The following is a 25,094-nucleotide window of genomic DNA, read 5'->3' as shown; positions in this document are numbered from 1 at the left end:
ACTGAGTTGTTCTCCTCCGGAGTTTCCATCCTCTGAGACTATTGCTATTATTGACTGTGTTTCCTTTTGCTGGACTATTCTAGTGACTTTGTTTATCTGTGCAGTGCTGTTCATTCATTATTATTATTGTGTGCAGTTCAACGTGGGATCAAGTTCAGTGTACCCGTGTAGACTCTGCATTGCATTTATCTCCTCGTGTCCTTCCTCACATATATATTCAGTGGTACAACTTGCTAGAGGCAAACCACTGATTCCTGTTTCCCTGTGTCACCAGTTGCATATATCCTCTCACATAAGCAGTGGTACAACTTGCTACACGCAAACCACTGACTTCCCCGTTACCTTCACCTGGATTCCATTCCTTCACTACAGACAGCGGTACAACTTGCTATACGCAGACCGCTGACTTCCACCTCCTTAGTACTCCTGGACATTCTTCTCACTATAGCAGTGGTACAACTTGCCGTGCGCAGACCACTGACTACCTTCACGTGTCCTTGTCCATCCAGATCCTCGTGTTCAGTTTCTATTGTTTACCAGTGCTGCTAGTCATAGACTTTCTGAGCATTCTCTAACCATCTGCTGTTTCCAGTTCCATTATCACCCTGCCATCAGAGTATCATATACCAACTCAACTGCTCTGATAAGACCATCAGCGGGTGATACTGGGTAAAGACTCCTAGTGCCCGTGACACTTACAAGTTTTGGTCATCTATGTCAGTTATTAGCGCTGGTCCTGTATTCATTTGTTTATTGACATCCCAAGAAATGTATATATCAAAATATTAGCAATGAGAGGTCAACTCAATGAGATACTCTCTAAAAAGGCTGCCAACTCCTTATCATGGATACGGCAACAATATTACAAGAAAGGGTACAAGGTGGACACACTCCTCGTATGTAACTTCAAAATGCACTGAACGAGTAATCAGATATCGGCCTTGAAATCTGCTGATGGCTCCTTGATATGACCCAAAGCACATAGCGCAATTTTTCTGTGATTACTATGCTTTCCTATATAACCTTCCTTTGAAAATGGATGACCCCATTCAAATGACAAGTGATACTAAATCTTTACTCCACTCCCTAGACTCACAAGTGGGCTATAGGATTCCCTTAATACAGATATCACATCGAAAGAGATTGCTGACTCAATTAAAGCCCTCAAGCGATGCTCATCCCTTGGACCTGATGGCTTTACCGTGCTCTATTAAAAGAAAATTACAGGCTCCCTGGTCCCCATGCTCTTCGGATTGTTTAACACCATACTCTCTGGGGATAACTTTGACAGGGCCACCACTGGAGCAAGAATAGTTGTGATTCCCAAGCCCAATCAAGATCTTATGGATGTGGACGGATATAGGCCCATCTCGATTTTTAATGTAGATTTGAAACTATTTGGATAATATTGGATTATAGACTGGATAAAGTGCTGCCCTAATTTTTTCATCCAGACCAAGTAGGCTTTGTGCCTAATCGGCAAGCCTCAGACAACACTAGAAGGCTCATCAATGTGATATACAGTGTAAATCAGTCGACTCTCCCTGCTTTGGAAGTCACCATGCATGCTGAAAAGGCTTTTGGTAGAAAGGCTTGGCCTTTTATGCAGCAGTGAGCATGTAGGGGGATCTCAGCCTTGTACTTCAACTACTTGACCACAGTGTTAGCAAATGGCTTTTTATCCACACCTTTTCCTATCTATAATGGTTCCCGCCAAAGTTGTCCCCTATTGCCCCTAGTCTTCGCGTAAATTATAGAAATCCTAGCAGCCTGTGTTCAGCTGAATATAGATATTTGAGGGATAACAACAGAATCACGCAATTACAAAATTGCTCTGTGTAGGGCTAACGTTATACTGGCAGTCACTAATACCTACATTGCTCTGCCCAACCTTTCTTGAGAAATCCAAATGTATAGTAAACTTTCCAATTATAAGATTAACGCTGTCAAGTATGAAGTTTTGGATCTAAATGTGCCACCTTTTATCATTTAGACACTGAAAGCATATTATGACTTTTGCTGGCAGTCCCAGAGTCTCAAATACTTGGGTATATGCCTTACTGAAAATGACTCCCAAGTATATGCGGGCATCGCAAGGGGGCAGACGTCCATCTAGAAATAGAAGCAGGATGACGTCTGATAGTACATCATTAGCCAATCCTCGTCAAGTGTTTTATTAATTGATTCGGTACTATTTTAACTCTCTTAAACTCCCACTGTCTTCCAGTGTTCACCACTGGAGGCTTCTGTCACGGCTTTCCTTCCTCAAAAGGTCTTATCTCCACTGTTTATCAGATGTTATTGCGATGTAATCAACCTCCCAAGGACCCACATGAGTTGGCTTGGGAACGAGACACGAGGGAGACTCTAGATCCTAAGGAATGGTCTAAAATTGAACTCAACCTAGTTAAATCCTCGATATCTGTTATATGAAATAAAATGCATAAGATTTTTTTACAGATGGTAATGGGTCCTCACCCACATTTATTGATTTTTCCCTAACTCTTCTAACCTTTGTTGTAGAGCCTGCGGACAACTGGGCACTCTGCACCAAATATGGTTGTCGTGCCCAAAAATACTATTACTGGCAGGGAACTCACTCTCTCATTAAGTCTATAACAATTATCCATATGCCTGACCCATCCCTAATACTCCGCGTCCTGTGCAGAAAGTACCCTGACACATTTTGAATGTGGAAAATTGTCTTATTGTGGCCCACTGGAAAAATGTTGCCCTGTCTTATATGTCCACTACCATACAAAATATATGGTCCATATATCAACTGAGAGCTTCACAGCCACCTTACACACTACTTCCTCCACCTTTCAAACCATGTGGACTCTGTGAACAAACTTCTATGATGCAGACCCTCCGTTGACCACTGCCTAATCTCATTCGATTGCCATTTCACCTTCTACCTCAATTTCTTAGTGACTCTACTTTTCTCCCCAACCCTCTATCCCACCCCCTCATCTGCAAAATGTCTGATATCCCCTATTTGCGAGTAGTTTACTTCTCTCCATGGTGTTTTCTTTTTTTTCCTTTTGAATATGTTCCCTCTCCTGTCCTCACTGTTTGTTTCCCCATATTCTGGCAAAAGAATATACTTTGTTTATGCATATACTTGTAATATATTTTGTAGATTTGTCCCTCTGTACTTGTATGCTCATTATTTCCTATGTTATCCCTTTGCCTATAAAACTAAATTAAACAGTTATGTTGAAAAAAAGCTGCAAGAGAGATTGCACAAGCAAATATGTTAAAGTAAAAAAAAAAAAGAAAAAGCTTCAAAGGGGTAAATACTGGAAGAGTCACTTAATCATCCTGGCCAAGCCCCTTAATTAACCTAACTATGCCCCCATTGTCTTACATTGTGGCCAGCTAAACACCTTGTAGTCAAACCAGCAGGGGGCTGTAACAGCCCATTATGGCACCTGCCAAATCTCTGAGGGGTGTTTATATCTAAGCTCATACATCGGCTAATCACAGGAGTGGTGGAAATCAATTTGAATTTAAAGGGAATCACCCAGACCTGAGACAGTTGGTTCAGAGTAGAACGAAGATGACAGAGTTTGCTTTGATGGAGGGTCCAGCCATTTAAGTTTTTGGCTTCTGCTGGATAATGCTCATCACCCAGCGAGTCTGAAATCTTGATGAGCTAGCTGGTGCAGATTCTGACCACTTTTGTTGAGTGGAAGAATATTGGGCCAAGCAGCCATAACTCAAAGAATCAGGAGAAAGAGGACTGCAGTCAGCCTGGGCAAAAGAGCGGTAAGATGTGTGTCAAATCTGCCTGGTATTTGTTTAAAGCGTATTTTTATTCTGGTGAATTGTATAGTAATAAAATCACTTTTATAATTTATAACTGCTTTGTCTGATTGACTGGTGAAACCTTAGAAGGTACTTGGTATACTTTCCTGGTATAGTAAGGCAAACTTTGGTGGCCAGGCAGCATGAAGTGTGTATATTTGGGCTAGTTTAAAACAGTATCTTCACAGTCAGGGTTTATTTATGTATTATCAACGGAAATAGAGATGTCAGGTAGATATCTGTTGACTGGTGTGAAAATTATTAGTTCAATTTTTTTAAAGATTGAGTTTAAGGTTGTGAGAGGACATCTAACATGAAATAGCATAAACACATTCAGTAATATGAACAAAGAGATGATGAGAGACCTGTTGAGGATATACAAAATTAGGTATCAATATAGGTGATATTGAAATCCAGAGGAGGAGAAGATGGCCTACTACCAAGTCTTATATGCCAACAACTGTCATAGAAATCAGAGAGAAGGTGGATCCACAGAAACAAGGGAAGTTGTTTTATATGTAGAATGATAACCTGAATAGGACAATGTCCTGAAGACCTAGGAAATGCAGTGTTTGCATGAAGTATTCAGCAGTGGCAAACAAAGCAGAGAAGTCAAAGAAAATTAGAAGTGGTCTTTAAATTTACCTGTTGTTGTTGCTGTTGTTATTATTATTATTATTATTTATTATCATTATTTTAAAAATAATCAATATATTAAGCAGTGCTGTACATATACATGAAACAGAAGGTGAAGTGGCCCAAATTAGCTTACAAACTAAGATGTGCGGGGACCAATTATACATATGGTCGCAGAATGAAAAATTGTTGCTGCTAGCTAACCATCTTAGTCAGTACAGTCCCTTCTTTTTTGTACAAGTCTATAGTTTGGTATTTACTGCCAGGTTTGTTGAAATTATAGCTAGTATATACAAAACCTAACTTCAAGAAGGTCCAGAATGCTGTGGGAGGAAAGAAAGCATGAGGCAATTGTAAGCAAGGCTCTCAGGAGCTTGGAGGGATATGGTAATTGAGAGATTGGACAGCAACCTGAAAGAGAATGGAAAGATATATAAGAGAGATTTTAAAAATGCTAGCTGAAGCTTCATTGCGCAGAGAAAACAGCAATCAACTGATTTGTGATTAGTGATGATCAAGTGGACAAGTAGTAGTGTGGTAGGAGAAGAATAAAGTAGATACTTTCGAGCATGCTAGAATAATGTTTAGCCCTGTTCACCTTGATTACAGGTCAGTTCTATGCATAAGTCAGCTCTATGCATTTCCCCTGGCCTTCCCACTACCTCAACATGGATTAAATAAATCACCTAGGTAAAGATTAGGTGAAGAGGCACCCTTTCGATATTATATCTAATATGCAGCAGACAAAATAGTAGCAAATATACTACAATACCATAGGGTTCACCATATTGCAAACTACAAACTCCTATTTCTTAACAATGTTTTTGTCTCAGTACCATTGATGCACAAACCTGGCTGCTAAGCCACTCTTCTCTCCTCTACCCAATTATTAGGGACTGAGCTCCATATCCACCCGCTTTCATCAGGTCTACAAAGAAAACACAGTCAGTGGATGCTTCAATGTCCACATTGAATCCTGGACCAGACTAACAGGTATAATGTTATAAATTGCACAATCAGCGACTGATAACCCCTATACAGAATCAATGGCTCAGGATGCTTTTTCCAGAACCACACTGTTCACTGGTACTCGAATTACCTCTGGACTTGCTCCCAGTAGTGTATAGTTGTTATAGCTGGGAGTGAGGTAGAGTCAGGGAAATTTGCATCTATGAAGCCACACAAAGACAAAACAAGACAGACAGTTCACAAAAGAGAATATTTAAATGGCGGGCCAGATCAGGAGAGGTACACAAGGTCAATTCAGAGGCAAAGAGTTCAAGGGCAGACAGAAGTCTAACAGCAATGTTCAGTAAGCGTAGCCAAGGTCAAGCACACTGAATCCAGTAGCAGAAGACATACCAATAAATATGAACAAATGTACTTGAACTAGCATAGGTAAATCTAAAACCAGCAAGGCAATAATGGAATGAGGATATTTATGTAGGTCCTGGCCAATCAGCTTATGGATAGAAATCATGTGAGCAGAGAGTGTTGGCTGACCAGCTGCTAAGTAGTGAGCAGTAATGAGTTTTGCAAGAGCCAATAAATTAGCTGCAATGTGAAATCTCCGTTAGCAGCTCAGAAAGCATTGTTAGTATGGTTGCTTAGCAACCTCCAGCACACAGAGATACAACAAACTCTGACATACAGCAGAATATGGAATGAATTCTGAGACAATCAAGCAGCAAAAACATCTTTTTACACCCACCTCTTAAGGGTGGGTGTCACGCCTTTCACTAGGAATATCACTGACTGGTATTAGCGCAACTAAACTAAGAGGCGCGGAGTCTAACGCACCACCGGTGTTCGCCAGGGACCCCCGCAAGGAGGTTTGGGCTTTGCTGCGTGTGATGCGCAGGTCGCAGTTCTCCCAGATAGTTACCAGTGCAGTGAATGGAGAGTAGTCAAACAGGCCGAGTTGAAACCAGAGGAGCGCAGTGTCGAAGTCGTATAATTGGATGAACGAAAGTATATTGGTTAATATTGTTTTGTTGTGCGATTGCACTCAGTATGCCACTCTACGGGTGGCATACTGCGATCGCTGGGTAAAATACGCACACACTCGCATTACAACATTTAGTTATTTATATAATTCATATTGGTTCCGTTATACAGTGATTTATGAGCAGATAGTATTTAGTTTATTATTAGTTTATATATTATGATTATATGTAAACTTCAGTGTTATTTAAGGTTCAGGTTATAGGAAATGTGTCATGTCTGATATCATTTTAATCCCCTATTCATCAGCAGCTGTCTGGTTCATTCACTGAAGAGATCGCATATTGCATACTCTAGTTATTGATGTTAGGGAATAAATAGTCAGAGTGATACTAAACTGTAAAATGTTAATGGACTAGTTGTAACTGGTTTCTGGGCGGGAGAATCATCTGGAATGTTGACCCTCAGCCTTTGAGGGGGTTGTTTGAACTAGCCTATGACCTGTTTACACAAGACCCACCTGAAGTCTGGACCTAGAGAAGCAAGCCACGTCATCTGCATTGTTCTCTCTGTAACACTGAATGTATATAATCATAGCTGCGCTCCCACGAGCTTCAGTCATTCTCTGACTACAGTATTCTAGAGTGAACTACTGTTCACTGGTACCCGTGGGAGCACATGTGAACGCAGCGGTATGTATGTATCTTTTGGTATTGGCTGTGCTGTACTGTATTATATTATAATCATGTATTGAACTGTTAAACTTTGCATCTGCTAAAATAAATTACTTTGTGCGTTGGAAACACAATACAATCGCCTATGCAATGCTTATTTGAAAACGATAGAATTACTTTAATAGCAGTACAATGGAGAGAAGGCAAACCGCAGTCAGGAACAGTCCCAGGGTCAAAACCAGTGCGGGCAGCAAAGTACAAGGGATGATCCGGAAGAGAAGTCAAACTATAGCCAAGGAGTCAATACACAGGAGTAACACAGGAACAACAATGCTGGAGCTGGAAGAACCAATACTCTGGCACTAGACATGTGTCAGAGGCTACTTTATGTACCCTAAGGTGCCTCCTGATTGGGTTAGGGAGATTTTGGCGGTTTAGACATGCTGGCTGCAGACAGGTGAGCAGAGATAGAGTTCTGCTGCTAGGCAACAGGACGTGGATTTCGGAGAGAAGGTGTCCGTCTCCGGCGCCTGTGGAGAGCGCAGAGACGGCACCTGACAGTGGGTTATTCTTAAGCAGGGGCGATCTAGAAAATTCTTCTACCTGGGGCAATTTAGGGGGGGCGATTTAGGGCCTGCCCCCTTTCTGACTTCTAAGGCTGCCGGGGGCTGCACACTATGTGCAGGTCTGTTCGGCAGTCACAGTGTGCCCCGATTGCCCTCCCCCCCTGGATCCGCCACTGTTCTTAAGGAACAACTTCCTTAATCTCTCATACTGAAGGTCTTTTAATGGCACCCAGGAACTTTCTTATGTGAATTCAGATTTAAACAATGAGATATGAAAGACTCTGGGGATTCTCATGGACAGATGTAAGTCCAGTTGACCACATATATTTACGATCACATTTTCTGGATGGCTGTCTGAGTTGAAGATTTTTAGTGGCTAGCCAAACTCTGTCTCCCACTTTAATATGGAACTCTGTGTGATTATTATTACTATTATCCTTTATTTGTTGGGCGCCACAAGGTTTCCGCAGCGCCGTACTCAGTTCAAACAGTAGTACAAAACAGGGTGACAAAATACAGAACAATAAACACAAAGTACCAATGCTTCAGGAACTCCAGGAAGACATATGGAGTAAAGACAGAGCAGAAGAACCGGTATGGAGACAGGAGAGGAGGGGGGCCCTGCTCATAAGAGCTTACATCCTAAGGGATGACAGTCTGCTGCTGCTTTAGCCTTGTTTGGGCTCTAGATAAAGGTACTTGATCCTTATTTCTACCTTTCTTCAACCTGGAGACTGTATTCCCTAAGTTATCTGCCTCAGATGTTGCAACAAGAGAAAATGAGAAGACTAAAATTTAAGGTCAGTATTGCAAAAGAAGGGAGAAATCTTAGATGCTGAATGGGGGGAATTATTGTAGCAAACCCTACCCATAAAATGTAGTCAGCCCAGCTGTTATGAAATTGGGAGATATAGCAACAGAGCTACTGTTCTAATATTTTACTTATCCATTCAACTGTGGATGGTATGCTGATGAAAATGAAAGCTTGGTTCCTTAAGGCTTTACAGAAGACTTTCCAAAAGGTTGCTACAAGCTGTGTTCCCCTATCAGACAATACATTAAGTGGAGCCATGTGAAGTCTGAAGATATGAGAAAAAAAACCTTATTGTCACGATCTGCAGCTCCTGTCTGCCAGGAACTATGCTGGGCCTTTGTATGTATGTGTGTGTGTGTGTGTGTGTGTGTGTGTGTGTGTATGTGTGTATGTATGTGTATATATATATATATATATATATATATCGTGCCTGTAGTACCACTGTTTTACCAAAGGGGACACTGTGGTACTTAGACTGCTCGCTTACCTACCAGAACTGCTTTGTTACTCCAGGATTCTCAACACCTGCCTCTGGCCTATAAAAGCTAGCTTGTCTCGGCAACCTTTGCCAGATCATTTGTTGCCTTTACCTGTGTTGCTACTGCTGTGTCCTATCCTGATTGATCTCCTGGTATTTACTTCTGCTCATCCCTCCATTTTTGCACCTCTTCCTGTGACCCCTGACTTGACTTGTCTGTGACACGATACCTACTTGCAGCTCCCCAGTGCTACAGAGAACTAACCTGTTGCAGATTGTTACTAGCAGTCTCCACTACCTTGTGGTAAAGCCCTGCAGACCATCACATCTTGTGTCTGTTACCTTCAGTGCCTTGCTTCGCAGACTGCCAAACCTTGTGTGTCATCTCCACTACTTTGTGGTAAAGTCCTGCAGACCATCGCATTCTGCATCTTTTGTTTACGGAGTTCTTTTGCTACTTCTGCCACACCCTAATGTACTGAATCCTGAAACCTGTGTTTAATAAAAACAACTTTGTTCACTACGCTCTGTCTGTGGTCTTATATTGGGAATCCTGATACTCATACAATTTTTTGGCTGAGTATCAGTCCTTCTAGATAGACCATTTTACTGAACAACCCAGATAGTAGTGAAAACTTTGGACAATGGGAGATCAACTATGAAATCCATGGTGACATAAGTTCATGGAATTTTAGGGGTAGGTAGTGGTTCCAGCATACCCAAGGATGCTTTTTGTGAAGACTTCACTTTTGCACAAAATGGACATGACTGGACAAAGCATTGAACATCTTTGCGGAGATCTTTCCACCAAACTGATTGGAACACCAATTTAAGTGTTTTGCTAATTCCGGATGGCTTGATCTTTGTGATAGAGGGCCTTCTGAAGAATTTGGAATCTTAGCTCCCTAGATACAAAGGATTCAAAGAATGGGGAGTCAAGTGAAGTCCAGTGTTTTGAAGACAGAACAGAATCCAAAATAATCCTGGGAGACAGGCAAATAAACGGAGTCCAGTGGCCAGACAGTGATTAGGGCAACATATAGGCTAACAGGGACCGGTACCCGAGCAGAGGTCTGGGTCACAGATGAACAAGCAATATCCAGAAGTCAAGCAGCGGTCAGGATCACAGGCAGACAGGCAGAATCCAGTAATCAGGCTTAGGTCAGGGAAACAGACAAACTAGCAGAATCCAGTAAACAGGCTGAGGTCAGGGCAACAGGCAAACAAGTAGAATCCAGGAAACAGACCAAGAGTCACAATGATATATCAAAACAGCAGTGAACCAGAGTATCCACAGGAACACAGACAGGAGAGGTCAGCAACAGACAGGAATCCACGCTATAAACAGCAAGGAGGCTAAGCCATCGCTGCCTTATAAACATGAGGGAGCCAATGAGAAGAGGAAGCCACAGGGGTGGCAATCCACCTCAGGAGGCTGTAATAAGGTCCTGAATGGGCACGCACACCCAGCTCTCAAACTAGTTGGGCTGCAGCAGTGGATATCAGAAGTGTCCCAGCTGTGCCAGCCGGGCGCATGGGAGAAAGTGACGACCTGGTCGCCATGGCAATGGCTTTGACGCGAGCCCCTAGCAGATAGTGAGCCTCGGCGGTTATCGGAAAAGCCAAAACTCGTGACATATGATGCATCAACTTCAACAAAGAAAGGCTTTTTAAAATCTGTATGGATGAGTACTGGAGCTGTACAGAATGCATCTTTTATTCTTATATAAGTGTTGACGGCTTCCAGAGGCCAGTTGGTTTGGGTCTGCCCTCTTTTTGGTTAAAGTTGTTAATAGTTTGCAAACCCAAGAAGTCCCTGCAAGGCTTTTAGAATGGTGAGTTGTACCCATTCTTGGATGGCTTTCAATTTAGATTGATCTATGGAGAACCCATCAGCTGAGATAATATAACGTAAAAGGTTACCTCAGGAACCACAAACTCACAGTGGTAGGCACAATGTGTGGGAAGAACATTGTTTGCTGAAAACAGCAGCATAGGCGGAAGTTTAACCTCCAATGAACTAACCAAATGTATGGACAAAGAGAAGCAAGAATGACGACAGGACTCACTCCAGGAAGTAATCTGATTATGGGCCCAGCCTATGCAAAGGTTGTGGACAGTGATCCATGGGTATCCTATGATGACCGGATGTCCTGGAGCATGAACAACTAGGAAAGAAATTACTTCTATATGCAGGTCTTCGACTGTGAGCTCTAGAGGGGCAGTTTTGAATTGAATGGAATGCCCTGACAATGGTTTACCATCTAAAGTTACAACAGAGATGGGAGTATTGATGGTCTCTACAGGAATGGCATGAGCCTGAATATATGATTCATCCATGAAGCTACCCGCTGCCTCACTGTAAATTAGGGCTGTGGATGATATTACTTTATTATTGTATTTAATTTTAATGGGTATATGTAGGGAGTTGTATATGATCCTGGAAAGACTTAGGGACGCCTCTCTACTGTTTCTTACATGCAAGCACTTCCTGGCTCCTGCAGACATAGGCAAAGGCCCTGAAGGCATTGTTAGGTATTCTCCTCTGAAGTCAACTTAAACTGGCCTATTTGCATGGATTCTGATTCCTCATTTGAAGAGGAGACCTCCTTGAAGGAGAAAGAATACCTGTGTTTACTAATAGTGGACTTATTACGCCCCCAATCTCGTTCTTGTAGCCACCAAAATAGGTCTCATATGGAAGAAAAGGAGACAACTTTGCTTGAAATAGAAAAATTAAACTCTGTCACCAGAGAACTTATCTGGTAGTCTCTTGGCGGGCTCTCTGATGTAAGTAGCGCCAGCCAGAGATGCCCAAGCTGATTGTTCCTGTGCATGGACTCGCTGGTTTAAGCCGCTTATTATTTGGGCCAAGGATTCAACCTGATTAGTCAAGGCTTAAGCACAATCCATAGTGCAGAGTCTGCACGTTATGGCTGGTGCTACTGTTATGAACTCCACAATTAGCGACTGATAATCCCTACACAGAATCTATGGTACAGGATGTTTTTTAACCATTAGCAGGTGGCTTTCCTGGAACCACAATGTTGACTGGTACTAGGATGTCCACAGGACTTGATCCCAGCAGGGTACAGTTGCTATCAGACATGAGTGAGGTAGAGTCAGAGAAATTTACATCCATGGAGCCACATGAAGACAAAACAAGACAGACAGTACGCAAAAAAAAATAGTCAATTGGTAGGCTGGGTCAGAAGACATAAGAGGTACACAATGTCCATAAACAGGCAGAGATATCATGGGCATACAGAGATCCATCAGCAAGGTCCAGTAAACGTAGTCAAGGTCAATTACAGTGAATCTAGCTGCTAGTTAGTGAGCAGTAATGAGTCTTGCAAGAGCTGATAAATCAGCTGCAATGCAAAATCCCCATTCACAGCTCAGAAAACAAAGTAAGTATGGTTGCGTAGCAACCTCCAACAAACAGAGACACAACAGCTCTGACATACAATAGAATCTGGAATGGATTCTGTGACAAGAAGCAAAACCATAGCAAGTAGTGGTTCATAATCAGAACCCCAATCTCCCTGCAAGTTTTAAAATTTTCCTCTTTCCCACAATTGTGTGTCTTCAGATGGAATTTTCCATCACCTCACATTGGTGTCCCACATTCCAGGGGTGCCCTTGCACTTACCCCAATCCTAAGTTTATTTGTAGGCACCCTGCAGTCTGTGGCTCTGTCACATCTGCTAAAGCAGGATGCCAATCAGTTCCACAAATAAAAGGTATGTTTACATAATGGCAGCAATGTGTGTAACCCCATCTGACAAAATTTAAGAAATGGATATAAATTCATTCATACGGGGTTAATACAACACAATACAAACAATTTAACATTCAATTTGGATAAGAAGGGGTATCTAGTTTAAATATCTTGCAACCTCACATCATCACAATACTCCATCTTCATTTGTAGGAACAAAGCAGAAGGTGCCAGACTGTGTTGGAAAGGAATTAGCAATTGTTGCTGAGTGTGTTTGTTTGGCATTGTCCAGAGCATTTTAATATGAGTGGAAGATAGCTGAATATTCAAAGAACTCATGAGTAGTATAAAGCTTTTTCAAATGTCTCGTGCCAGGACTTATCTGGGTCCGGCATTCTACTCTTTTAGAGATATCTGACAGCATTGGAGATGCACTCTGTGCTCTTAAAGATTCAGTCATATTACCGACTGGGCATTCTCCCTGCTCTGTCCATTCAGTCAGTATTTAAACTTACTCTGTGAACCATTAGGTTGCCAGAAAATTCATTCAGTGTCTTCTGGTGTAAGGGTGATTAAGATATCATGCTTTCTATCTGATCATGTACCTGTAATTCCATGTATACTATATTATTTTTGCTTGGATGTTGTAACCATAACTGGTATGCTATGCTGAACAAATGATATATGTCCATTTATGCTATTAACTAATATGGTCACTGTTCAGGGAGACATCATTCAGACAACTTCAATAAAAGAATGAGTTTAACAAGAATAAAGCAGCCATACCCTTGGACCAAGGAACTGACAATGTACAGACCACTTCTTCCTAAAGACTTCAGGTGTCAGATGACAGAGGGGCTCCCTGAACTGTGATTTTACTTAGAAAGCTAAATATATCAATAGTAATGACTTAATTGATGTTTGTTTCTATTGCTAGTAGTTTCTTACATTCACTAAATAAATCACTGGTATTATTTAAACATATATTCCACCGGGAACATCTGAATTCCCACAATTTATATATCTAGTGGTGCAATCCATCTGCTGCTATATTCCTGGTGCTGTATTAGTGCTGCCATATCCAGTGATACCTTCAGTTGTTGCAATATTCCTGTGCTGTATTCATCCCCACACATGAGACATGCTCAAGGGCACTCCCAGGGGGCCGCAAGATGATGCATGCAGCCAAGTATCACAATAGACTCCATACACTGGGTCTGGGTAGTGCAAACTTAAGCTAGTTCAGAAACTTTTATCCTTGTGGTTCCCGCTAGCCAATGTTGTTCTACTTTGAAGGAAGATTTTGAGGGCAGAGCATTTATTGAGTGCCACGACTGAGTTTGTGGAGAATTCTAAGAGTAAAGAGTGGCTGACGCAACCTGATAATGGATTGAATGTGGTATTGCCAGATGAGGACATAAGAATGCAGAAATTGAGAGAGAAGTTTTTGGAGAGAGGTGGAAAGTCATTAAAATCAATAGAACTGAGATTTCTGCAAATAAATCACAAAGAGGTTAAAGTGGAGAAGAGCTTGCATATGATAGGGTGGTGGTATCAGAGTGGTAAAGAAGCATTGAAGACTGTATCTAAGCAGACTCTGGAGAAAAAAAGCAGCAGCTAACACAATGAGTGCAAGAGTCAGCTTATTGGAAGGGACCAAGAGAAGAAAATAGAGTAGTTAGGAGGTAACAGGAGAATGTGGATAATCAATTGGGATGTTAATATTATCCAAGATCACGTTGAAGATATCATAGGATAAGAAATGCAGTATGAGTGCAGATAAATGCTCAAGGGATTGTTGTGTAGTCCAGGGGAACAATAGAACACAGCAACATGCTTAAACGTTGAAAATCGGAATAGAATGTATTTCAAGTGACTGAAACATGAGTGATGGAAACGTTGGTAAACAATGCAGAATGTGAGAAAGGAGGACTCAAATCCTTGTCTGCTTCCAGGTCTGGAGATGTGGGGGAAGTGGAGACCACAGTGTGAATTTGTTACAGGTGAGGCAATGACTGATTGTGTAGGTTGTATTTCCGTTATTGCCAACAGGTTGAGGTTGCTTGAGAGGAGAAAGACAAGGACAAAGGTTAGTTTGTTACAGAGCTTGCATTCAGTAGGGCATATTTAAAGGGTTTTGAATGTGTGACAAAGGTGATATGTCCAAGATTTTACTAGTCTTTTGTAGTGTGCTGATTCAGCTTGAAGTGTATGGGTAATTTGGGGGGAATGTTGGATTTGGTGATTTATAACAAGCTACTAAAAGTAGAAGGAGCAAATAAGATAGAAAATAGTCTTAAGTATACAAGTGTGAATGAAAGGTTAGTTGAGTAGTGAGGAAGCAATATTGATAAAGGGTATGATATAGGAGGGGGATAAATTAAGTATAATGCTATGGAACTATAGTAAAAAAAAACCAACAGCTTGGGAAACATTGTGGGATTTGATAAAGATTTGTGAATAAGTTAACTAAGGCAAATAAAAATGGACACAGAGAGAAAAAAAGTCATCAAGTTCCATTTTCCAGAGCAATGAGAAAAAGTGCAGTTTCTGGATGTTGCAGATCATTATTCATATTTATTTCATGGCTTAATATTATTTTTAAAACATTAAAGTTGTTATATATTTCTACTTTACTGGCTGCCTGTTTGCTCTTGTAGTCTTGTTTCTCACATGCTCTGTCTCATCTATTTAACTAATCCCATCAAATCAATAGTGTTCAAGCTTTTCTGAATAATTAACAGCAATTTTCCCCCATGCACTTGTACTCCACATGTGCACCCAAATTCTCTCACCCACAAGATTAAGCTACAGGTGTCAGAGGGGTGTGGTCTATATAAACAGGCAGATTCCAAAGCTCATAAGATTCTGATTACATTTTGCCCTGCTTTCAGATCCGTGGAGTGAATACCAAGCAAATCTAAGGCTCAACTCGAAAAAGAAATACTCAGATGTATGGAGTCGGAGCTGTTCATCAATTTTTGTAACTTTGGTATATATTGGGCAGGGATCTTAGGTTAAAAGTTGACACTCTAGGGTTACAATCGTGCTAATTTCCACGGACCTAATAGTCCAAAGGTTCAGAAAGATCCCCAATAATTTTCACTGGTGGGTTGTAGCCTCTAAGCGCAGGCTATTTTTCAGGCCTCTCAAGCTCTGGTTCTGGTATTTGGGGGTGGGGTACACAATTCCAATTTCAAAAATGATTTGTTACATTTTAATAAACAGTGCAGCATTTATGGTCTGAGTAAAGATAATGGTTAATCTGGTGCAGTTATCTGTTATTCATTTCCTTGTGTTTTTTTCTGGAAGTAATTGACAATGATTCTGTCCTCATTCTGCTCCGCCCTCTCCCTCGCCAAACAAACCTTCTTCAAGTCCCTCATCTCCTCTCAGTCCTCTAATCCCCGCCGCCTTTTTGCCACCTTCAACTCCCTCCTCTCTCCCCCTCCCCCTCCGGTCCCGCTGTCCCTTTCTGCTGCAGACTTCGCCACTTTTTTCTCTTCTAAAAATGAAGCCATCAGACTTAACATCTCCGCTTCTAAACCCTCACCAGCTGTCCTCATAGCTCCACCCCCATCCAACAATCAACTCTGGTGCTCCTTCTGCCCCACATCAGGTGAAAAAGTCTGCTCCCTTATTCTTTCCTCTCCACCCTCCACCTGTCCTCTTGACCCCATCCCCTCCAACCTCCTTCGCTCTCTCTCTCCCACTGCCTGCTCCTACCTTGCACACCTTTTTAACCTATCACTCTCCTCCGGTGTAGTACCCTCCTCATTTAAACACACTCTTATCTCTCCGATCCTCAAAAAACCCAATCTTGACCCCACCTCTGTCGCCAACTACCGCTCCATCTCACTTCTCCCCTACACCTCCAAACTACTTGAGCGGATAGTCTGCTGTCGCATCCATGCACTCATCATCTCCCGCCTCAACTACTGCAACCTTCTCCTCACTGGCCTCCCCCTCTCTCATCTCGCCCCCCTCCGCTCTGTACTCAATGCGGCTGCGCGACTCATCTTTCTCTCACGCCGCTCCTCCTCTGCTTCCCCTCTCTGCCTTGCCCTACACTGGCTCCCCATCCCCTACAGAATCCTCTTCAAACTCCTTACCACCACTTACAAAGCTCTCTCCCAGTCTACTGCCCCCTACATCTCTGACCTCCTCACCATTCACACTCCTGCCCGATCCCTGCGCTCTGCCACTGACCATCGCCTCACTTCCACTCTCATTACCACTTCCCACTCCAGAATCCAAGACTTCTCCCAAGCTGCCCCCCTACACTGGAATGACCTCCCTCGCTCCATCCATCTCGCTCCCAAGCTGTGCTCCTTCAAATGAGCACTTAAAACTCACCTGTTCCTTAAAGCCTACCAATCATCCACCTAACCCCTCACCTACTCTGCTCGCTCTTCCCTCTCTCCCCTGGTATCACCGCTCCTGCTTGTGTCTGTTTCGTCCACCCTCCCTTAGGATGTAAGCTCGTTTGAGCAGGGCACTTCTTCCCTCGTGTCTCCACACCTGTTCTTCTGCTCCGTCTTTACTCCATTTGTCTGTCCCGGAGTTTCTGAAGCACTGGTACTTTGTGTTTACTGTTCTGTACTGTTTACCCTGTATGGTTTACTGTTTGTACTATGTACGGCGCTGCGGACACCTTGTGGCGCCTTACAAATAAATGATAATAATAAATGATAATAATAATTTCTACAACAATGACACATGCTGCAGATTTATTCAATTAAAATTAAAATAGGTTTTTAATTCTTTATTAACAGCTGTATCACTCATTCAATCATAATGTAAACTGCTCAACGCAAGATCATATATTTATAATGGTTTAACAGTTAAACAGACCCACTACTTGCAAATGTGCTCCCACACTGCTGTGTGCAACTGGAAGAAACCTTCAACCCACTTCTCTGCACACCTTCACCTCTTTCCCCTTCCTCCCTTACAGCTCACTATTATGACACTTACTTCAAAAACAAACTTACACCATTCAACAAGATATTGCTGTATGCCAAATTCCACACACTCCATTCACCTTCACCTACATTCTCCAATCTACCCTCAGCTCATTCTCTCCAGTAGCTGAAGTCTCTGCACTCATCTCATCAATTCAACCTACAACCTGACCCTTCGACCCTATTCCTTCCCAACCTCTCTGGTCCATCTCCACCTCTGCATGTCCACCACTAGCTCACCTGTTCAACCTGTCATTCTCCACTGGCACATTTCTATCCTCCTTTAAAAATACACTCAATACACAATTCTAAAAACCACCTCTTGACCTAGACTCTCTCTCTCCAACTACCACCCTATTTCTCTCCCATTTACTTCAAAGCTACTTCAGTCACCTGTGTACAACCGACTCTCTCACTTTTTGTCCTCTCACTCCATTCTCATCTTTTTGCAGGCATCTGCCCCTAACAATCCACTGAAATTGCACTCACAAAAGTGATAGACTTTGTTGTAAATAGGTAATTTAAGGGTCATTCCTCCATACTCTTCCACTGCTGCTTTTGACACTGTTGATCACCCTGTTCTTCAACATACCCTGAATTGGACTTCATGACACAATTATTTTCTGATTCCCCTCCTACCTTGCAATCCATTTCTTTAGTGCTTCTGTCTCTGGCACATCCTCCCCTTCATTACCAGTGTCTTTTGTGGTTTCACAAAGGTATGTTCATGGCCTTCTACTTTTTTCCCTGTGTACCTCTTCTCTTGGGAAACTAATTCACTCAGACAGCCTCCAGTACCACCTCTACGCTGATGACACAAAAATCTACCTCTCCCCCGGTGACTTGTCCCTTACTGTATTATCTTGTGTAACCAACTGTCACTCTGCTCTCTGCACATGGATATCTCAATGCTACCTAAAGCTGAAAATGTCCAAAACAGAACTTATCATATTCCATCCTCCAAGATTCACCACATTCCATCAAATCTCTTTCACCATCAAAATCACCACAGTTTCCTTAGTCTCCCAAGCCCACTGCCTTGGTTTCACACTTGACTATGCCCTCTTCTTCAATACTCTCATCCAGCGTATCTCTCATCTCAATCTTACTACCTCCAAATTAGAAAGATTGCCAGAATACACATTTTCTTACCTAACATGCTACCAAAACTCTTATCTATTGTTTCATCATCTCTTGCCTTGGCAGATGCTATATGGCTTTCACCTCACCCAACTATCCCTCGTCAATCCATGCTAAATGTTGCAGCAAGACTGATCTTCCTCTCTCACAGCTCCACATCTGCTGCTTCACTTATCAAATCCCTTTACTGAATCCATGTCCTCCAGAATCCAATTCAAGTTAAAGTCCTAAATACCACAACTCCTTTGCACATTTCAAACCTCATTTGAAAATACTCTCCCTCACAGATCTATTTCTGACTATTACCTTGTCTCATTTCTGGTAACCACCTGTCACTCCAACATACAAGAATTCTACTCTGCTGCTACTCACTTGCGGATTTCCTTATTATGCCCTATCAGACTTTCCCACAGCCTTTTAAATCTTTAGATGCTCTCTGAAAACCCAACTCTTTATTAGAGCTTACCCTACTTACGCCAATATTACTCACACTAATGCACCTTCACAACTTCCTAATCTCCACTCTGAGTCACACTTGCTGCTTGTGTTTCAGCTGTGTACTTTTCCAATTAGAGTTTAAACTTTCTTGAGTAGGGCTCTCCCCGTCCTTTGTTTACACGTCTATATTTATTTTGTCTTCCTTGTAAGTCCCTGTTTTATGTATATCATGTTTTTCGTACTATAGGGTGCTGCAGAGCACTGTGGCACCTTAAAAATCTACAATGATAATAATAATAATAATAATAATAATAATAATAATAATGATACAACCATGGGATTAGCCACAGTATTGAAAGTAAAACTTATGTTTTGAGAAATCATACTAGAAGGGCTATGGAATGGCAGCAAATTCACCAGGTGTTAAAGGCAATTTAACATGTCCTAACTCTATAGTGTGTGTACCTTTTAAAACAATAAAATAGAAGCAAGGTCATTTAAACCAAGAGGAAAGCAATCATTTTTCACAAACACAACAGTGTCTCCTTTTAACTTAATTCCACTTACTTAGAAGCCACAAGTAAGCAAACTCAGAAATGACTGCTGTATTTAAATTGTATCAAGTGTAATATCTGCCATCCATCAATTTTTATCTAGGTTAGTTGCCAGAGAGAAAATAAAAAAGGTGCTTATTAAACCAAGAAAGAAAAAGTGTCCCTATTAACTAGATAAAATAAAAGTGTGAAGTTTAACCAAAAGCATGCCTTTAAATCAAATGCAAAAATTAAGGCCTTCTGAACCAAAACACAGACCACACAGTCTTTCATTCAAAAAGTAGTCTTATGAAAGATTGTCTATTAACCCAAATAGAGAAAAGAAAAAATATGTTTTTTCACAGACAACAATCAATCATGTTGGATTAACTCAATTTATTTACAAGTTACTTAATTCGGAAAGCTCAAAAATCAGTACACCAATTAAGTTTCTTGCATGTGTAAAACCTTAATGTCCCCCACACAAACACACATACCTATATTTAAACACAGTCTATTTCACACAAAGTATTTGCTGTTGGATTAACTCCATGTACTCAAAAGTCATAAATGAGTACTGTAGCTAGAGTAATAGCAGATATAAAATTATTCCTTTTCATTTAGATGTGCTACTACATAGAATAGAAAAAAATATTTTTTAAGCTAAAATAAAATGTACATTTAACTCACCTAATCACAGACAAAAGTAAAAATGTATATTTACAGTCATACATAGAATGGTATGAGATTAAAAAAAGTGTTTATTCTAACATAAGTGAAGTATTTAAGTCAAACAATTAAATAACGCGAACACAGAAAAAAGTTTACAAAGTGTGTTTTTCTTTTGAACAAACAGGATTCTGCAAGTAGGATTAATTCCACTTACTCACAAGGCACAAATGATAATTATGAGAAATGAGTGCTGCGACTAGATTTGCAGCATATCAAAAATTACCTCCAATATTCCAAAAATGAATATTAGTCTATGGTGTAAATGTATAAACTTTTGAATATTTTTTGTTTCTTTGCATTTTTTTCAGCAGCAGTCTACATAGTTGTCAACATTTTAAAAAGTTTTCCAGGGACACTTTGCTGCTGAGGTAGAGCAGATGAACATGTTACCTGCAAAACTATGTCATGGGCTTTGTAGCACTACAATTATTGCATGTTGACTATAAATGAATATAAAGCAACTTCTTTTAAATACAGCTTTGCAACAAATATTAATTTATACACCCTAGAGAATATTTGTGGGTAATTGTATCAAATTTACAATTTTCCACAGACACAACATTTAGGGACTATTACTAGAAATTAGGGGCCGTTGGAAACTATGTAGTCTGTAATAGTGTTATCTATTTTCCCCCCCTCAAATACAAATGAAAAAGAAAAGCAAATAAAAGCAGCTAAAATAAGAACATGAGGAAAATAAGCCAAAATGACATAGAGATCTGACATCTTTGTGTCCAAACTCATATAGTGCATTAAATCCCACAAAAAATACACTTTTCTAAAAAAAAAAGGTGACATCTACTTTTGTTGTTCTGTTTTCGTGAGTATTCTTTTAGATATGTTTTCTTTATAAATGCAATTGATTCTGTATTAACTGGCACATGAACCTAAATATTACAAATAAGAAGGTTAATTAAATTTTAGGGTTTATATATGAAGCAACATGTGTTGGCTATTGACAGGATCAGAAAAAAAGTGATAGTGAAGTGGTAGTAACGTGATAGTGATAGTGTTTATTGGCTAACTGGATAGATTTATGTTGTTAGCTTTTTTTTAGCATAGGTCACTTCATCAGACAAAACATGACTCAAGTGGTGAAGGAGACTAATGAAGAGTGTCAAGTTAATTATTTTGTTCAGACTTATTTACTGTCTTTAGTAAAATTCAGTTGCAAAATAATTATTAAAAGATGTGTTCGTTGAATACATGCTTGATTTAACTGTATCTAAAACAATTATTTTTAATAATATGTGTCAATTCTTTATAAACTATTTTATTTACATTTAGTTTTGCAGCAGATTTGTGCTAAATATACTGTATTAGGTAAATCAGTACTAACAATAAATATAAATGAATTGATGCTGTTTATTTAAATAAACAGCATCAATTGCATTTACGTTTAAAATGTGCACTTATTGATATCAACCAACCTCTTTATTTCATTGTCTAACTTTTTTAAATAGATAAATACTACGTGTCTCAATTTACATCTAAATGTTATGTTGGTAAATGAGTCCTAAAGTGTTTTTCCAGAATCTCTACATCAGCATATTTCACTTTTTCTACATCCCTCGTCCATCTGCATATAAAACTACGAAACAGTAATATGTTTATCTGAACTTATTTTTAAATCAAATTCGGAAAATATGTGTTGCCTCTTCATTTTCTCACCTTTTCACGTGAAGAGCAGACTGTGTTTGGCCGTGCTGCTGCAAGTTGTTTCTGAAAGTGACTTCAGTCTGTCTCTCTAACTGTATATTTTGAATCACTGCCAGATTTACTGACCAGCACTACTGCTTTTGCCAATGAGCTGAAGAGATGTTGAGTCTCAGTTCCTATTACATGCCATATTAACTATTTGGTTGCTTTGATATTTATTAATGAACAAGGTACAATTGATTTTGTTACCTTAGCAATAAAATATTGAAAAAGAGAATATATAAAACATTATGGGCAAACTGGTGTTAATCCTCAAATGCAGCAATCAGGGTCATAAACTATGAAATACATATTGTTAGAGTAAATTATAAACTTTACAGTCATTTCAGAAAAAAGTAAAAAAAAGTGTTACACCAATGCATTATATGGAGAATATTTCAGTATAAATAGCAGAATGTACAGAGTCGTCTTATTGCATGGGCACGCTGGACAGATGGCCGGGGCCCCAGGAGCATAGGGGCCCCATAGACTAGACAGCTTTTCAGTATATTATTTTGGGAGATCTATTCAGACCCTTCAAACTCTCTTTTTTAAAATGTTTAGGTGGACTAATCACCTCAGTATCAGCTGTTATCTGTACATGCGATCTTGCTGTTGTGAATACATATCTTGACCTTGGCGAAAACAACGTGAACTGACTTTCAGTCATGTCTATGGAAAATGACATCCTGAAGACCATTGGCTTCAAGCCAATTATAAAGCAATTCTCTGCAAAGAAAATTTGCAAACGTTTCTGTTGGACACTTGATTAATAATTAATAATCCATTGTAATTTTGTACTGTGTCATCTCCGTGTGTATGATTTACCATCTGAGTACAATTTTTAAGTTGAATTTCTTGTTTTTCAACTACAAGGCTCATGTCATATTGTCCAAACGTTTGTGTGGATTAATCTCTGCTGTACAGCATGTTTTTTAATGTTTAAACACTGATTTTGTTGGAGGTACCAATAAATATAAGCATAATTTTATCGATAATTTACATTTTTATTCCTGTGAGTGGGTGTGTAGGTAGGACCCCAGTGCACTGCTTGCCCAGGGCCTATAATGCTTTTAAGATGGCTCTGAGTTACTATATGACTCACTATACTGAAGAGTGTTTTACCAAAGACAATAATCACTTTTTTATACTTTATACCTGTTGGTTGATCTAAGTCTCTGTTGGATTATTAACACCCTTCCCATCACTGTTATGTTTTACCATATTAGTAACTGACATTTTTTTTGACCAGGCCGGTAAATTGCTAAGTGACTATTTTAGGAAGTCTTCCTTGAAGGAATGCTAACTGTCAACTAAAACAAAAACACCTATATTTGAGGGCAGCACACCTCATAGTGAAGGTGCTAATGTGACAACGAAGGTTAGAATTGTGAGTCCTAAAATTATACATAGCAAAATGTATAGTAAGAATTACAATGTATTAAAGAGTATATACTGTATTATTGGAATTTCTGGATTGCAGTTTACATTCTCAGTTCTACTTTTCTATCACATGATAGTTCAGTAACACAAGTTGCTTTTATGTCTGACAAGCAAACTGACCTATTCCTGGAATGAAGACAGGAGGTGGTGATAGATGTAAGGGTTGAGGAGTTTACAATGCACAATTGTGTATAATACAAAATCTGTTTTACAAAGATGTGCAAATCAGTTTACGTTTACAACTACTTCATTATATATAACAGTCTATTTAATTTAAACTCTTAACTGCTTTTATTGTATTGGTAATGTTGCATTTCTGTTTGCATAAAAAGAAAATCAGTTTAACACTGGTTTGAATATCTATGATTAAAGCATGTTGCATATACTTTACCAGTTAAAAATGAAAAAAGTGTAACAATTTAGAAAAACTAAAAATGTAATACAGATAGCATTTACATACCACATATACGAGTATAGAATAATATGGTCCTAAATAAAGAGTAGGAGAAACCTCCAATGCGAATGCATTTTTGATATTGTAAATGTGAGTTGTTGAAGAAAAGAAAAAGGTATATTTCAGGAATGAGCTTTATGAAATTAATGTAATTAAGTGTAGAATCATGAAAAAAAGCATTTTGGAAGCTGCAAATAACACAAAATACCACACTGAGATAGTAGAGAACTTTCTCTGAAACAAGATCTAGGGAAAGGGAGTCAGTCTTAGAGTATAAGGAACAGAGAAAAATAGGAAATCCCAGGAGTACCATTTTCTACGCGGTACTCAGAATCCTCAAGAGCAGTGATAGCCATTATTCAGAATTAATGGCATGTCCTACTCAAAAATGAAGATCTAACACAGTTACTGTTATTATTTAGGAAAGCCCCAAACCTGAAGCAAAAATTAGTCACCTTGAATCATATAAAGACAAGTGAGCAGATTGGCCAATGATAGAGAGGGACAAAAAAGGTTTATTGTAATAAACTTGCAAGTGCCTTACTTGCACAAGTCCCCCAAATTCCACCGAATTCCACCCAGAAAGTCTGACAATCATCTCTCCAATAGCTGGGAGCACCTCTGACCAAGGCTCAGCCCCTACACTGGAGGCCTGCTGTGGTAGTCTAACCTCACTGTAGGAACTCTGGGAGTCATGTCATTCTTGACACAATAAAGCAGATAACACCATCCAGTTACACTTAGTCAGTACCATAAGTGTGTGAGACATCTATGCAATCTCACTTAAAGCCCTGCACTTCTGCAAATAAGTGGCAGCATTGGAAGAGTTAGAGTTGTTTAAGCAGATCTGTATTACCTACATGTTGAGGCTGAAAGCTGCAGTTAATGCAAGCCACATATTCTCTTTTTCCATACATATGGGCCCAATATAAAATCTTGTCTTGCCTTTATTGTCAATGGGCCATCTGATTCCCAGAATTAATAAGTGTAACACTAATATTAAATGGGCTAGAATTACCAACCAACTACTGCTTAGCCTTGGGAATAGG

General features: G+C 40.0%; 1 protein-coding gene across 1 annotated transcript in view; it reads right to left on the bottom strand.

Annotated features, from left to right (window-relative positions):
• The window catches only part of LOC142106763 (serine/threonine-protein kinase SBK2-like), a 243,145-nt gene extending 220,937 nt beyond the window's left edge, over positions 1–22,208 (bottom strand). Inside the window, exon 1 of the mRNA XM_075189769.1 lies at positions 22,122–22,208. The gene's annotated coding sequence lies outside the window, so the exon portion shown is untranslated. The remainder of the gene's footprint in view (positions 1–22,121) is intronic.
• Positions 22,209–25,094: the final 2,886 nt, after the last annotated feature.

Source organism: Mixophyes fleayi, chromosome 11 (genome assembly GCF_038048845.1).
Source record: "Mixophyes fleayi isolate aMixFle1 chromosome 11, aMixFle1.hap1, whole genome shotgun sequence".
NCBI lineage: Eukaryota > Metazoa > Chordata > Amphibia > Anura > Limnodynastidae > Mixophyes > Mixophyes fleayi.
This window is presented reverse-complemented; position numbering and strand designations above follow the sequence as displayed.